Consider the following 13,956-nt stretch of genomic DNA (forward strand, 5'->3'; position numbering starts at 1 on the left):
CTGTCGAGACTGCGTTGTGACAGATGCTGCCAGGATAGGCTCCGACATCCGCGACCGTGTACTGGATGTATTGCATGTCTTAGTTTTTCTTCTTTTTACAATTTAGGGAGACATGCGACTGTGAGACACCCCGGTCTTGCAATATCGAAGAGAGCTGGGCGCTAATTCTTTATTCATTTTTGTGTCAATCTCGCCTTCCATTCAAATCCCCCACACCCAATTTTTCCTCTTCTAATTCTTGATGAAGGTGGGTCCTGGTGACGTCACTCGTTCTGATTTGCCAAAGTTATCCTATTTTCCCGCCTCCTTCAGATGCTGGGCCCGCCCACTTTCCTTTCTTCTCTTTCCCCAATTGGATTTCGGGAATGACTGAGGCGTGGGCGTGGACGGAGCAGGGCGTTGCTTCCGGCCTCGCGCGCGGGCGGGCGGGCTGTTTCCAGTAGGAGTTTGCGGTAGAAAGAGCGCAAGCCTAACGTACTGTATACGCTTGGACGTTTGGGGTGCCGTTTCGTGCTCTTTGTTTTGGCTTTACATTTTTCTTTTTATTGTTTTTAGTTCAAATTATAAACTGACTTATCCAGTGGGGACATTCCAAGTGAGCGTGACGAGAAGGTAAGGATGAATTTGTAAAGGAGGGGCGGAATGGGAAGTGGGGGTGATGGGGGTGCTGGTTATCTTGGTGTGTTTTTCTTAAATATATGTTCAGTTTTAACGGCTGTTTTATTACATTAACCAGACAGAGACACATTTTGAGCAAGGTTACATAACCATGTTCAGTGACTTACAGACTATTTATTTATCAGTTCAAATTACGGGTGCCACGTTTTCCAAAAAGCGGCCTGCATATCCATTAGACACGTTATCGCCTTTTTTTATTGCATTCGTTTTTGAATTTCGGCAGCACTGTCAGCCAGCAGACACAAATGTTAAGCAAGGCAATCTACGTTTGCACTTGCTTTGCCTGTCAGTCATTTCGTTACATATGTACACACTCAAGTAGGTGTTGGTCTTTTGTGCTTTGTCAGTGTTGGATGTTGCGTGATGAAAGGGAAATAAATGATCGGACGAGAACACTGTTGGCCACTGACATCAGAAGACGATCAATGGTTTCATTGCAAGGAAGCAGAAGACGTCTGCTAGTGCCTGGCATTTAGACTTCGCTCTGGCCTCCTAACCTTTATGTGTGGCTCTTGTGAATGCCGAGCACGCTGCACTTTGTCGTGTAAGGTGTCAGTTTCGCGTTTGCTTGAATGATTTGCATCAACCTATTGAAATGCATCATTTAGGGCTCCTTAGTGAACGAATTGTTTACTTGAGATTTATCTGGATGTCGCATATGCAGGAATGTATTTTTAAGAAAAGGTGTGTCTTTATATTGGTGCTGGCAAGGCCTTTGACTTGCAACATGTTCAGATGTGAAGACAAGTTCATGATTAATGTTAAGTGGTTTTTTACAGGTATTGGGGGCTAGGAACTGTACATACTGATTAATCGATCTGAATTCTCGCATAAACGGGTGTCAGAAAACATGCTAAATCGGGAAGCCACCAGTTTGAGATTATGTATTCCGATGTGTGTGTTTATTTTGGTTTTTGTAAAATGGCAGATTAAAAATAATTGACATTTCGTAATTTGTGTGTGTGTTCATTGTGGAAGAGACAAGATGATTGCATTCAAAAGCAGTGCTGGACAAGGCTCTCTGCATGTCTGCACTTCACCCAGCAGGCAAGGAGAGCAGAGCTTATGTAATTGTAGCAGTAGCAGCACTGCATTAGTTTTGGCTACAATTCCTCATAATAAGTAAGACCTAATATCCAGATATCAAGGCCTCATTGGCAAGCATTTCTCTGTTGGGATTTACTTTCTTGACATAGATGAATGCAGCAAAGTGAGTTGAGTTATAAGTATTAATAGGTTTGTTAATGCATGTACAGTGAAGATAAACGCCTTGGATATTGTAATGAATTAAACCTGAACAGCTCCCCAATAACCAGAAATAACAGATTTATATACGAGTGCTATTGTGTCAAGTATCTTCTACTGAACAATAAGACACAATTCTAAAGGCTATATTGATAATTAGAGTTTATGACAGAGAGCATTTAGATAGATATTTTATTAATCCCTAAGGGGAAATTCACATACTCCAGCAGCAGCATACTGTTAAAATAAAATATTAATTAAAGAGTGATAAAAACGCAGTGTAAGTTAAAAAAATGCAAGGTGGTATAATTTAGTAAGTCTTCAGCCTGGGATGAATACCCACGTCTCTTCCTAGTAATGCTACCATAAATAAATAAAACATATTGAAAATTATTTCCTTGAATCATGTTCCTAATCAGGAAATAGAGGATAATTGAAATGCATGAACAGAATTGTACAAAAAAATCCTCTACTACTGTTCTGCTGCATGCCCATGTGCAAACTGAAAACTTCCAGGGAATTGCCAAGGCAATAAAAGTTGATAAATGAAGAGTGTATTGTAGTTGGACCAAATGACCTGATTGCAATGAGCTTTACACATCATATAAATGAGCATCATAAAAAAGGCTTTGCTGTATGTGGGATCTTATGCCTTATGACATTCAGGAAAGCGGTATAAAATTTATTGAAAGTGTCATGCAAAAATACTTTAGGATAGGGTTGTGAGTAATTATAATTTATTGCACTATTAATGATCTCATATAGAGCTCTACAGCAGACTGTTTTATTACTTTTTAAGTCTAGAAACTCAAAGGATGCAGTGAATTTACCAAGCCTCTCAAGCATAATTGAAATTGACCCTATGCAACCTCCTATTATTATTATGGTCAGTCACTCAGCTGCTACCAGCACCATCTAATGGGCTCCTTGCCGCCAGAGCTCAGTGAAAGAGAATTAATCATTCCAAGGGTAGCACCTGTCATTTCTTAACAAACGCACATTTGTTTTCATTAATTTTTTTGCTATCATTGCTCATGAGAAGATTTATTCATTTTATCCACAATAATGTGTTTAAAATTAGACTTTTTTTTTGCTCATCTGCTGCTTTAGGGCATCTGCTTGATTGTTTAGCAAATGGTTACTTTCTTATTTATGGAAATAAATGTGTGCACATTTATTATTTACTCAAGTCAAAGTGTGCCAACATTTTGAAGCCTGCCTCAGAAAAAAAAAATTTAAAAGCAAGGCCGTATGTTCCTTGGCATGCAACTAATAAAGGCATTTTAAGAATCCGTTTTACCTAAGGCAGTATAAAAGTGCTTCAGGGGACATCGTTGCACTGCAAAAAATGAGCAGATGGTCACTGTTATATTGTAAAACTATTCACTACTGTACAGTTACATGATTTTCATTTATTTAGAGCAAAACTTTTGTGAAGATGTGCCGTGGTTGGTTTTATTTATTTTTTTGTTTGTCAACTAGGCTGACCCGCCTTTTAAGGTGACCGACGTTTAAGTTGACCACTTCTTAAGGCAATTCAACATGTAGATCAATTTGATATTTTATACGAACTCATAACTTTGGTTATATTGCATTTGAGCGGTATTACTTTAATACTCGTAGTTTCTGTTATTTTTGTGATGAAATTTAAACTTTTGTTTTCTATATTGAGGTCGCCCTTTTGAACCCCCCTGATATTTACTATGCGGTGAGGCGTTTGTACTCCATCAACATTATTTCCAGAGACATCATTTTGTCTATTTTTCCAGCGCATCGTGCACAAAAGCAAGGGAACGATGGGAGCACCAGAACTCTGCTTACATCATGTCGCTTCGTACCGCAAGCTGCAAGTAGTAAGTCTGTGATAAGCGGAATACCGCCACGCTTTCCACTCACGGGACGGAAGGACAATCCCGACCGCTTTTATATAGTAAGAAAGAAGAAGATATCGCACAGTCTGGAGTAGAAAATCATCTTTTACCTGGAAAAACGAAACTACAAATCCCATCGTGCATTGCAAAATGGACGGGGCGAGTGTGAAACTCCGCGCCTGTGTAGCACTCGCCAGACGGAAGGACAATCCCAACCGCTTTTCCATAGACGGATGATGCTGTGACATAGCTCTGCTGCTTGAAAGATGCAGCATCCTGGGTTTGATTCCTGCAGCTGAACGTTTCCTTTGTGGAGTTTGCACATCCTCCTTGTGTCTTCCTACGTACATGTACAGTCTGGTCATCCTCCCGTATCTCCTAAAACATGCAGTTTATGTTAACTGCCAGTCTCAAATTGTGCCTTGTGTGTCTGAGTCACTTGGCCTGGCGGTGGACTGGCACCCATTTCAGGGTGGTTTCCTGCTGTGTTCCAGTGTTGATTGGATACACTGCTTGTTAATTTGAGTAAAAGGGTTGGAGAATTTTATGTTCTTTGTATTTCATTGGAGGTCTGTGTAAATTGAACTTGGTAAACCATACCCCTTGACCTTACATATCCATCCATCCATCCTCTTCCAGATATCTGAGATCGGGTTGCGGGGGGCAGCAGTTTGAGCAGAAATGCCCAGACTTCCCTCTCCCCAGCCACTAGCTCTTCTGGGGGAATCCCAAGGCCTTCCCAGGCCAGCCGAGAGACAAAGTCCCTCCAGCGTGTCCTGTGTCTTCCCTGGGGCCTCCTCCTGGTTAGACGTGCCCAGAGCACCTCGCCAGGGAGGCGCCCAGGAGGCATCCTGATCAGACGCCCGAGCCACCTTATCTGACTCCTCTCAATGCGGAGGAGCGGCGGTTCTACTTTGAGCCCTTCCCAAATGACTGAGCTTCTCACCCTATCTTTAAGGGAAAACCTTTCATATTATTCCGACAAATAGAAAAATCAAAGTATTTGCTTATAAATAAGCAACCATTTTAAACTTAGTGGTAAGTACGAGATACAGCACTATCTTTGGCACATGATTTTGCATTCACAAACATTGTTTAAATAATTCCCTGGGTATGGCGACTCCACTTGCTCTGTCAAATGGTTTCAGGCCTTATATGTGCTGATTTGCATTTTAATAGCTAGTCCTATTTAATAACATGTTAACTCCCATTTACCCTTACTACAGAATGCTCTCTTCATGTGCGTCTTGTAGCGGTTACAAACTACTGTATATCATCTTATTTTCTATATGCTCAATTGGATTTAGATGCGATGACATGAGGGGAGTTAGTGAATTAAGAACAGTTCAGTTTCATGTTCCTTTCTAGCAGATTACTGTGCTTTTGATATGAAGCAGTGTTTATCCTGCCAATACCCCAGAATCCCAGATGGGTATTCTGCTGCCATGAAAGGATACAACAGATTGGAATCAGTATTCAAATATCCAGCAGCATTCAAATCTTGCTGTCTACTCTCAGAAACCCAATATCTGACATTAATACGTGGCTCTGTATCACCACCTTCAGCCTAGATCATTTTTTTGTCCATTTAACCAGTATTAATCAAGATTCAGTGTTTTGTATTCCTTATCTCTTGAACCATACATTGTGTTTTATTTTATTCTGATAGGTCTGTCCGTCATCATAGCCTGTCAATAGCTAGACATAGCGAGTGGTGCCTTTGGATACATCTCATTGAGCAGTGCTGTTGTACACCGCGTTAATGGCTTAACTAGTCCATCACTTACCTGCACCAGTATTTTTGCCTCCGTTAGCTTTACATATTTATCAAGTATGTATTTTTTGAGCATTGGCTCATTGTTGTTGATTAGTGTGTGACGGCCCAGTAGGGTTGCTTTCTATTTTAGACTCTCCGAGTCCCGTCTCCTACTCGCAACTGTGCCACGTTCAGAGTCACTAAAGCCTTGGATTGTTGGTCCATGCTATGAATGGCAAGTTCTGTATGGAGGATGCTGTTGCTAACTAAAAAGTTAGTTACGAGGGGCAGACGTGCTCTTAATAAGGTGACCAGGTTGTGTATATTTTTAAAATTGATTAGCTATCACAGTTTATTACTGTATGGAGTCTTTCTGAAGGGTAGGCACTGAATCAGAAAACAATCCATTCTTCCAAACCCAGAATTTAATATGCTTATGAATTGTAAAACATGGGGAACTTTTTAACTGATGTACACATACGTTTTTTGTTCAAGGATATCCTAAATCATTCCTTGCATATGAGCTTGTAACAGTACAGCTGCTTGATTATCTTGTGACTGAGTGGGTTGGCAAGATGATAGGAAGTTAAGTCATTCATTTATTACTGGTTTTCCTGGCTATATTTAAGTGTGTGTGTGTTTTGTGTATTACAGCTGAATTGTAATACGGAGACAAAGATTTATAGAATAAATTGACCATAAATGTTGCATTTATAAAATTGCATTTTTTAAATTTGTTTTGTTGTCAAGACTCCGTATTTGTGTTTTGAAATGACAGTGTCATGTATTATTCAATATTTGTGACTACCCCGACTGATTTGCAGTTCCCTGGGTATTTTCAAATTATCTGTATTGTAGTTTTTCATAATCTCTTTAAGATTAGTTCATATTTTGCCTTTTTTATGTACTTTAAAAGTCATTACAGTGCATAGGTGACATTTTAAAGAAACTTTCTGCTTGTGCTCAGTTCCAAATTTTCCTGACCCCAAAGAGTAGCTCTTTACTTACGTACAGTGTTATTGGTTGTACAACAAAGGTCTGCAAAAACTCGAGTAACAACTTGTAAAGAAATTGGAAATTAGTTTTAAATCTTCACCTTTTACATATGTAGTCGATGTAAAAAAATGTTTTTAGAAGGGAAAACTGAAACACTAACACACAAAGTTTTTAAATGAAGAAAAATCAAAATTCCAGTGCTTAAACCGTTTGAAACGTAACCTTTTTACAATAAATCATTTTTGGCTTTTATCTGAAGGTTAATTTCAGACACACAAAGCTGAAAAGTGTTATTTTCATCAAAGAACACTAGGTTCATATTCTCTTTTAATTTAGTTTCAGATAGTGTGATGAAGTTGTTTTAGATAAACACTGATTTCATTAATGATATTTTTAATAGATAAAAAGGAGAAATGCAGACTTATAAAAGGGTACAAATCATTGAAAAAAATCTATTGGAGAATTTTTTTGGAACCCCAGTGCTCTAAATGTGAAATAAAACTCTGTGTGCATTGATATGGAGTGGCATCCTGCCCACCAAACTGGACCACATGAGTCTTATAATAGAGGACCGGATTATCACATTTTTATGGTTATGGATTTAGATGCTATTGGATGATTTTTTTTTTTGTTTTATTTTTTCCATTTGTATGAACAAAATATTTTTGAGTTTTTAACTTTGTGCTTGCTTATTGTTGATCTATTATAGTTTCCTCTGTTGGCTACCTTTTTTTTTTATGATCTGATATAGGACTTTAAGTAAACCAACGGTTTACATGGCTACATGTAATGTGACTATTATTGCTAAGACGAGGCTCTACATCGACACATTGGCTATGTTTTCAGTTTAATCACATTCAGAGCTGCAAATGCATTGAGGCAGTCTTGGCATTAGTGGACAGGACCTGCTGTGCGGATCCTATAGAATTGAGAATTTCTGCGTAATTATTATTATATGTAGATTTTCAGAAGAGACCATGTTTGCAGTTTTGTATTATTTAATGATCCTATTACACACACTCATGTATTCATTTTCTTGTGAATCTCTCTGAGTGTCTCCATGTTTGCTCCTTGTTGAAAGTTTGTAAGTGGGAAGTACTAACTTCTATAAAGCAACGTATATAAACATCCACTCTGGACCTATATAGGCAATATTTAGACCATGTTTATGTGATCTGATTGTTCACTATTGATGAACACAACATGCTCCTTTTTTGTAATGAATTCACTACTCCTGCCTTATAATATGCGCACTGCTTTATTTATACTATGCACAACTATATCAGATGCACGCTTGTTTGCTTACTTGACATGAACAAGCATGCCATATTTTGTATTTTTAAGATGTGATACATAAAAGTAGCATCATTTATTTTTCTACAGTCATCATACCTGGCATACCTGGTTGCAAAGGTATTGTATATAGAATATTATATTATCTGTATATATCTATATTGGCCTATCTGTAACTTATTTGAAAATGTGTTTAAAATTGTTAGCATTCCAACAGTGTAAATGTAGTCATTGATACTGGACATTCTTTGATACTGTAACCGTTTTAATAAGAAACAGTCCTATCCTCTTAGCTTAACCCTAGTGTCCATTTACGTTTAAAGGAGATACCGCTTTGTGTTTGACTAAAATGTCAATTTATTACCTATAAACTAAACTCTCCACATGTGTATAATTGTGGCTGTTGTGTACATTCATAAAATACTTTTTGGCTCTGCCAAAATGATTACTGTAATAGTCCCAAGAGCATCATCTGCTTTTAAAGGGATAGCAATATATTTAGCTGTGGTTACTTCTTTCTGACGAAAGTCCAAGCTTAAATAGCTCTTAAAGGATTTCTGCGGATGGATGTAATACTCTGCCTGATTTAAAAGGATCAGCACAGGCTTAAGCTTGATTTGATTTTAAAGTCACAGTTGAAATAATTCCTTGTTTTCATTAAATTCACTTTAGTAATACCCTCAGTTGGTTACTTCTTGACTTTTACCTTTTTAAATGAGCGTAGATCCTTAGTCTTATTGGTGCTACTATACTTCTCGATTTGAGGAATTCATGTGTCAGTCTTTTTCTTACCTAATGTACAGTATAACCTAGATTAGTATGTGGTAGTATCAAGTGTTTCACATTGTCCTGCTTTTCTTCATAATTAGTTTTCCCACATTCAATGGATTGATTTCTTGCCTCAGATTTGTCATTAAAATGTAAATTTCACACATATCTTTGACTTGCTTTACTTGTGTGCTGCTATTTACAACAAGAACTTTGATTCTAATGCATCACAAATAAATGCATTGGTTTTCATTGTGTTATTTCCTTTCACCAATTTTAAATAACATATTTTTGTGTTTTTCAAATATGGCCAAAAAGAAAACATATCACATTAATAGTTATGGCTAAATAAAGGCACAAGACAAAAATCAATTAAATGGTATAATCATTGCAGACAGGTTGGTTACAGTTCATTGTTAAAAAAAAAAAAAAAGTCATTAAGATGTTGAGTTTTTGTGGTTAGAAATGGGCTCACTTACTTATTTCTTAATTTGTCTTATTTGACAATGCTCAGACAATGTAATGCAAAATTTGGAATATAGTATTATGCTTGCCAGTATGAAAAATGGTTTGCATTATTTAGCAATTAAAAAGAATATAGCTTTGATAGTTTTTATGGCCTTTAATCAGAAAAGAATATAAGGCAACACACATTACATAGCTGTTTTTTGTTGCTTTTCTGTTTTTTGCCATGTTGTTGAGCCACACAGCAGTATACAGTATGCATGTGCAGTGTAGCTTTATAACTATGGTCTCAGCATAGCAGTTTGTAACCTTCTACTTATTCTGTAAAGTTTGTTTTGTGGCATTGGATGATCATTTGCAAAGTTATGATAAAGTAAGCAGAGAGAATTTTTTTTTTTTGTGGCACGTTGTTTACCCCATAAAATTGTGGTACAAAAAATCAGAGTCACAGTAAATAGTATGCTGTATTCTGAAAAGAAATTAAATTTTGTGTGTTCTTAACTGGGCGCTGATTTGTTTAGATCCTTCGTTTGTTTTTATAACTAGTATTATGGATAGGCAGTGTGGCGTAATGGTTAAGGCTTTAAGGTTGTGTGTTCAAATCCTGCTACTGTCACTGTGTGACCATGAGCAAGTCACATGACCTGCCCGTGATCCAACTGGAAAACTAAAAGAGAAATGTAACCAATTACATCAAAGATGTTGTATAAAGGCGTCCTCCAAATAAGTAGATGTAAATGCAGCATTAACATGGTTCAGTATCCGTCCATCCATTATCCAAACCGCTATATCCTAACTACAGGGTCACGGGGGGTCTGCTGGAGCCAATCCCAGCCAACACAGGGCGCAAGGCAGGAAACAAACCCCGGGCAATGTGCCAGCCCACCACAGGGCGCGCACACACACACACACACACACACACACACACACACACACTACGCATACCCTAGGGACCATTTAGAATCGCCAATGCACCTAACCTGCATGTCTTTGGACTGTGGCAGGCAACCGGAGCACCCGGAGGACACTGAGAGAACATGCAAACTCCACACAGAGCAAACCCGGCTCTCCTAACTGCGAGGCAGCAGCGCTACCCACTGTGCCACAGTGCCCCCATGGTTCAATATAGCTACATACAACTATTACTTCGGAGTTACAGTAAGAGAGGAACATGATTCACTGTGCCCATATACAGTAGATGTTCTTGTTTAGTCCGTGTCTCATAGAAATATGTTGCATTGTTTTAAATATATGTAATGTTATGAGGGGCCAGGGGTAAAGAAATTGCTTTGTTCATCTGAACTGTTTTTCCATCTGTTTATCCATTCATTCTCAAATTCTATCCCACAGTTTTGTGTAATTATAAAATGCAGGCTTAATGTTCTGTATTTAGTGTTTCATTTTCATTGTAAAATTGAATATTTTAGTTCTCAAAATTTTGAATTATCTAATATTCCTTGCATCTCTGATTTGGAACATCTAAAATTTACCTTTTCACACTTCAGAGATTCAAGACTTGGTTGTAGTTCCCTAAAGATCACATGGATTCAGTAATTCACTGAGCTGCAGTTTGATCTCTGAGTCTACTGTTTTTATTAATGTGGATGGTGTCACACTGAGAATTAGAAGATGAGTTGGAATTTTATAAATTGTAACAACAGAGACCTTGTTAACAACCACATTTGTCCTTTGTTTTTGTTTTTTCTTCTTGCACCAAATGTTGTTTTTACTTACTATAATACGTTAAAGGGGTATGATTTTTCTCCCATATTTCTACTCCTTTAGTATATTACTGGTTTTTGATATTGTGTCATAATTAACTATTAAGGATAAAGTATATGAAGTACTCTGAATTAGTACAGTGTGAGTGAATGAGGATGCATGTGTGTCTTACAATGGACTTACAAATCATCCAAAGTTGATGTTTGCATTGTGCCTGGTGCAGTTGGATTGGGTTGGGTTGTGAACGCCTGAAACTGGATAAGATTAGCCTGTCCACAATTAAAAAAAACCTTTTAGCATCTAATCAAAGTAATTGCATTTAAGAAGAGAAGCATTTCAAAATGTGTTAACTGTAAGAAAGACTCAAAAGTTGAAACTATAATTTAGAAATACCAGTTGTGTACTTGGCTTTTAATCTGACATTTTGGTATACATTGGATTGTACAATTCTTTTTCTTATTTCTTGTGTATTACAAGTTCATCTGTTTCGTGGAGATATATGCATTGAGGTGAATGGTTGGGACCCTTACCCCACCAGAATGCCCTAATTATGGAAAGACCAGGGGAGAGAGAGTACTTCCAGGACAGTTTCTCCCCCTGACCAACAGAAGGCAGCCCCCTTGGTTTCCAGCAGGGCTGCAGGTCATGAACATAGAAGCTTAAACCTGTTGGGGCCTGTGGCCACCGCTGGGGGGGGGCACACATGGACATTTGCGGGGCCCTATTTGTCAGCACTTCCACCACACCCAGAACTGCTGCTGGAAGAAGTTCGTTGGGCACCTGGAGTCCTTCCAGTTGCTAGCATTAGTGAGAATTTTAAAATGTCCAATTAGACATGTCCAATTTTCCACCTAGGAGAAGGGTTATTTCAAACATTTGGTGTCTGTTTTTACTAGCACACATTTGAAATCTTACTTGGATCCCTTGCATACACATTTTGATTGCCACGGTGTATGAATAAGATTTTGACTTGCTTATCAGTGAAAATGTCCAGCTAGTTGTGATAGGAAGTGTCAGCTATGCTCATAAAAATGGTTTAACTGCCTTGCACAGTGCTCCTACTGTTTTTATTATCTCTGACTACAGCATTAAGATTGCTCTTTGGCCAAGAAAGAAAACTGTTTTTCAGTCTGCTTTGTAAGAGGAAAGAAAATGCAAAGTTATTATTTTTTTTTCATAATCTCTTCTATTTATTAGTTTGTTTGCTCCAGTTTTGTGTTCACGGAGTGCTTTAGCCAATAGATTTAAAGCTTTTATTTTTTGCCTTATCACACTGTAGTTAATACCATGAGAAACTCTTTAATTGTGCAAAATACTATTTATACTTGATGATTTAAGTATTTAAGGATTTCATATTACAAACAAAAAGTACAAACTTCACCTTCCCTGACATGTTTTATTACCATTTTTCTTTTAAAATATTTTAATTTAGAAACACTCCAACATAGCAACTATTCAGTTGAGAGACTTCAGAATATGTTGGAACCAGGAACACTTTCATTTCAGTACTTTTTGTAAAACTCATAATTTGTGAATGTGCTGAAAACTGTTACTTGGGACCCTTGGAACTGGCAGGTGAAGTCCTACACTTTCTAATATACTGGATATTAGAATATTGTAAGATATATTTTGTCAATATAGTGTTTATTTTATGAAGTCTAAAATGAGTGCAGACATTACCAGTGAAAGCAAACGGAGTGAAGGAAGCTGTAAGAAACTTCGAAAACAGACCTCAAACAATAGAACTCTCAGTCTGCCTAAATGTCATGGAAGGCTTTTTCCCCTCTAGACGGTAGAGATTAAAGGCATAAGCAGGGTGAATTACTAAACTGTGGATGGCTCAAGGAAAGTTAGTCAAGTTTTAGATAATGCTCATTCATAAAGAAAGTGCTAGAATGAGTCTAGAAAACTAGTTTGTGATCAGCATTCCTTTAAATTCTCCAGCCTACTTGGAGAGTACATAAATAGCGGAGGATTCCCAAAGAGGTGAACCAATATTATTACTTTTATGTTAAATGCCAGTTCACAAAGTGTTTAATAGTGCTTGGTGGGTTTGAGTCCATGTAATGTGTTTTGTAGTATAAATATAATCTGCGCATATAAATCTTTCCTTTAAAAAAAATTGCATGTACATTGCATACAAGTATACATTTTAGTTCTTTCTTCAGTTGCATATACTGTACATGCAGAATCTTTCTTTAATATTCTATGCCCATATACGGCTTTGTTTTTATTTTACTGTTTTACATTATATGAACATATTATATTTACTTACATATGCAAAATTCATTCAGTTCAGTTGTGTATACTTGGACACTTAAATCCCTGACTGAGAAACCAAGTCATGGCGAGTTGAAGTATTGTCATTTTGTGTACTTGTACATCGAAGAATGAATAATGACTTTGTAGTGAGTTTATTTTTTTCTTAGGGATAGTGGTCAAGGTTTACACTGAAATGATAAAGTATAAAAGTCCAAGGTAATAATTTATACAAATTAGAAAATGTAAGCAAGACATAACATTCATGTGTGTTTGAGGACAGTGTTTAATCACAAAATCTCATAAAGGATTTCCAGATTGTTGTCATAATCAATTTCTGTGAGACCTGGGGACCCTTTTAGTACCTAGAAGTCCTAAATGTTGGTACCTTTTTAACATAAAAGACTAACGTAAAATTGTAAAATCTTTTGATTACAAAAATTGTCTTCTGCATCAGGCTTCAAATCTGAGGTCTTCAGCCTGATATATCATCTGATATGCCATTGTTAACAGGAACCCTAGGTATCATTTCAGAACTGTAATCAATAGCTTTGCTGAAAACTACCTTATTTTTAATTCATTATTTATTTTAATTGCTGCGTTCATGTGTAAGAAGTGAATGGGTATTTTGGTCATGTATGCTTTTTGTTGTCTAATGTGCTTCTCATATTTTAGTATAGAGTAATTAAGGCACATTACTAAACTATGTCTCATACTGAGAAGCACAGAAGAAATTGTCTTGATTTGCTAGATGGAGTATGACATGAATCTTCTCCAGGTCTCCTCTTAGACACTAGACTAAGCAGTATTAGTAAGGGTCACGGGTTCTCAGTAAAAGGGAGAAGAAGCCACAGTATGGTATGGTTTTTGGCCTGATGTGGTGTTTCACTTATCATGTATGCA

At 37.3% G+C, this 13,956-nt stretch overlaps 1 protein-coding gene across 1 annotated transcript in view; it reads left to right on the forward strand.

Moving 5' to 3' along the window:
- The first annotated feature begins 397 nt into the window (after positions 1 to 397).
- The window catches only part of coro1ca (coronin, actin binding protein, 1Ca), a 70,076-nt gene continuing 56,517 nt past the window's right edge, over positions 398 to 13,956 (forward strand). The window contains exon 1 of the mRNA XM_039771836.1: positions 398 to 612. The gene's annotated coding sequence lies outside the window, so the exon portion shown is untranslated. The remainder of the gene's footprint in view (positions 613 to 13,956) is intronic.

The sequence above is a fragment of the Polypterus senegalus genome, chromosome 12 (genome assembly GCF_016835505.1).
Source record: "Polypterus senegalus isolate Bchr_013 chromosome 12, ASM1683550v1, whole genome shotgun sequence".
Lineage (NCBI taxonomy): Eukaryota > Metazoa > Chordata > Cladistia > Polypteriformes > Polypteridae > Polypterus > Polypterus senegalus.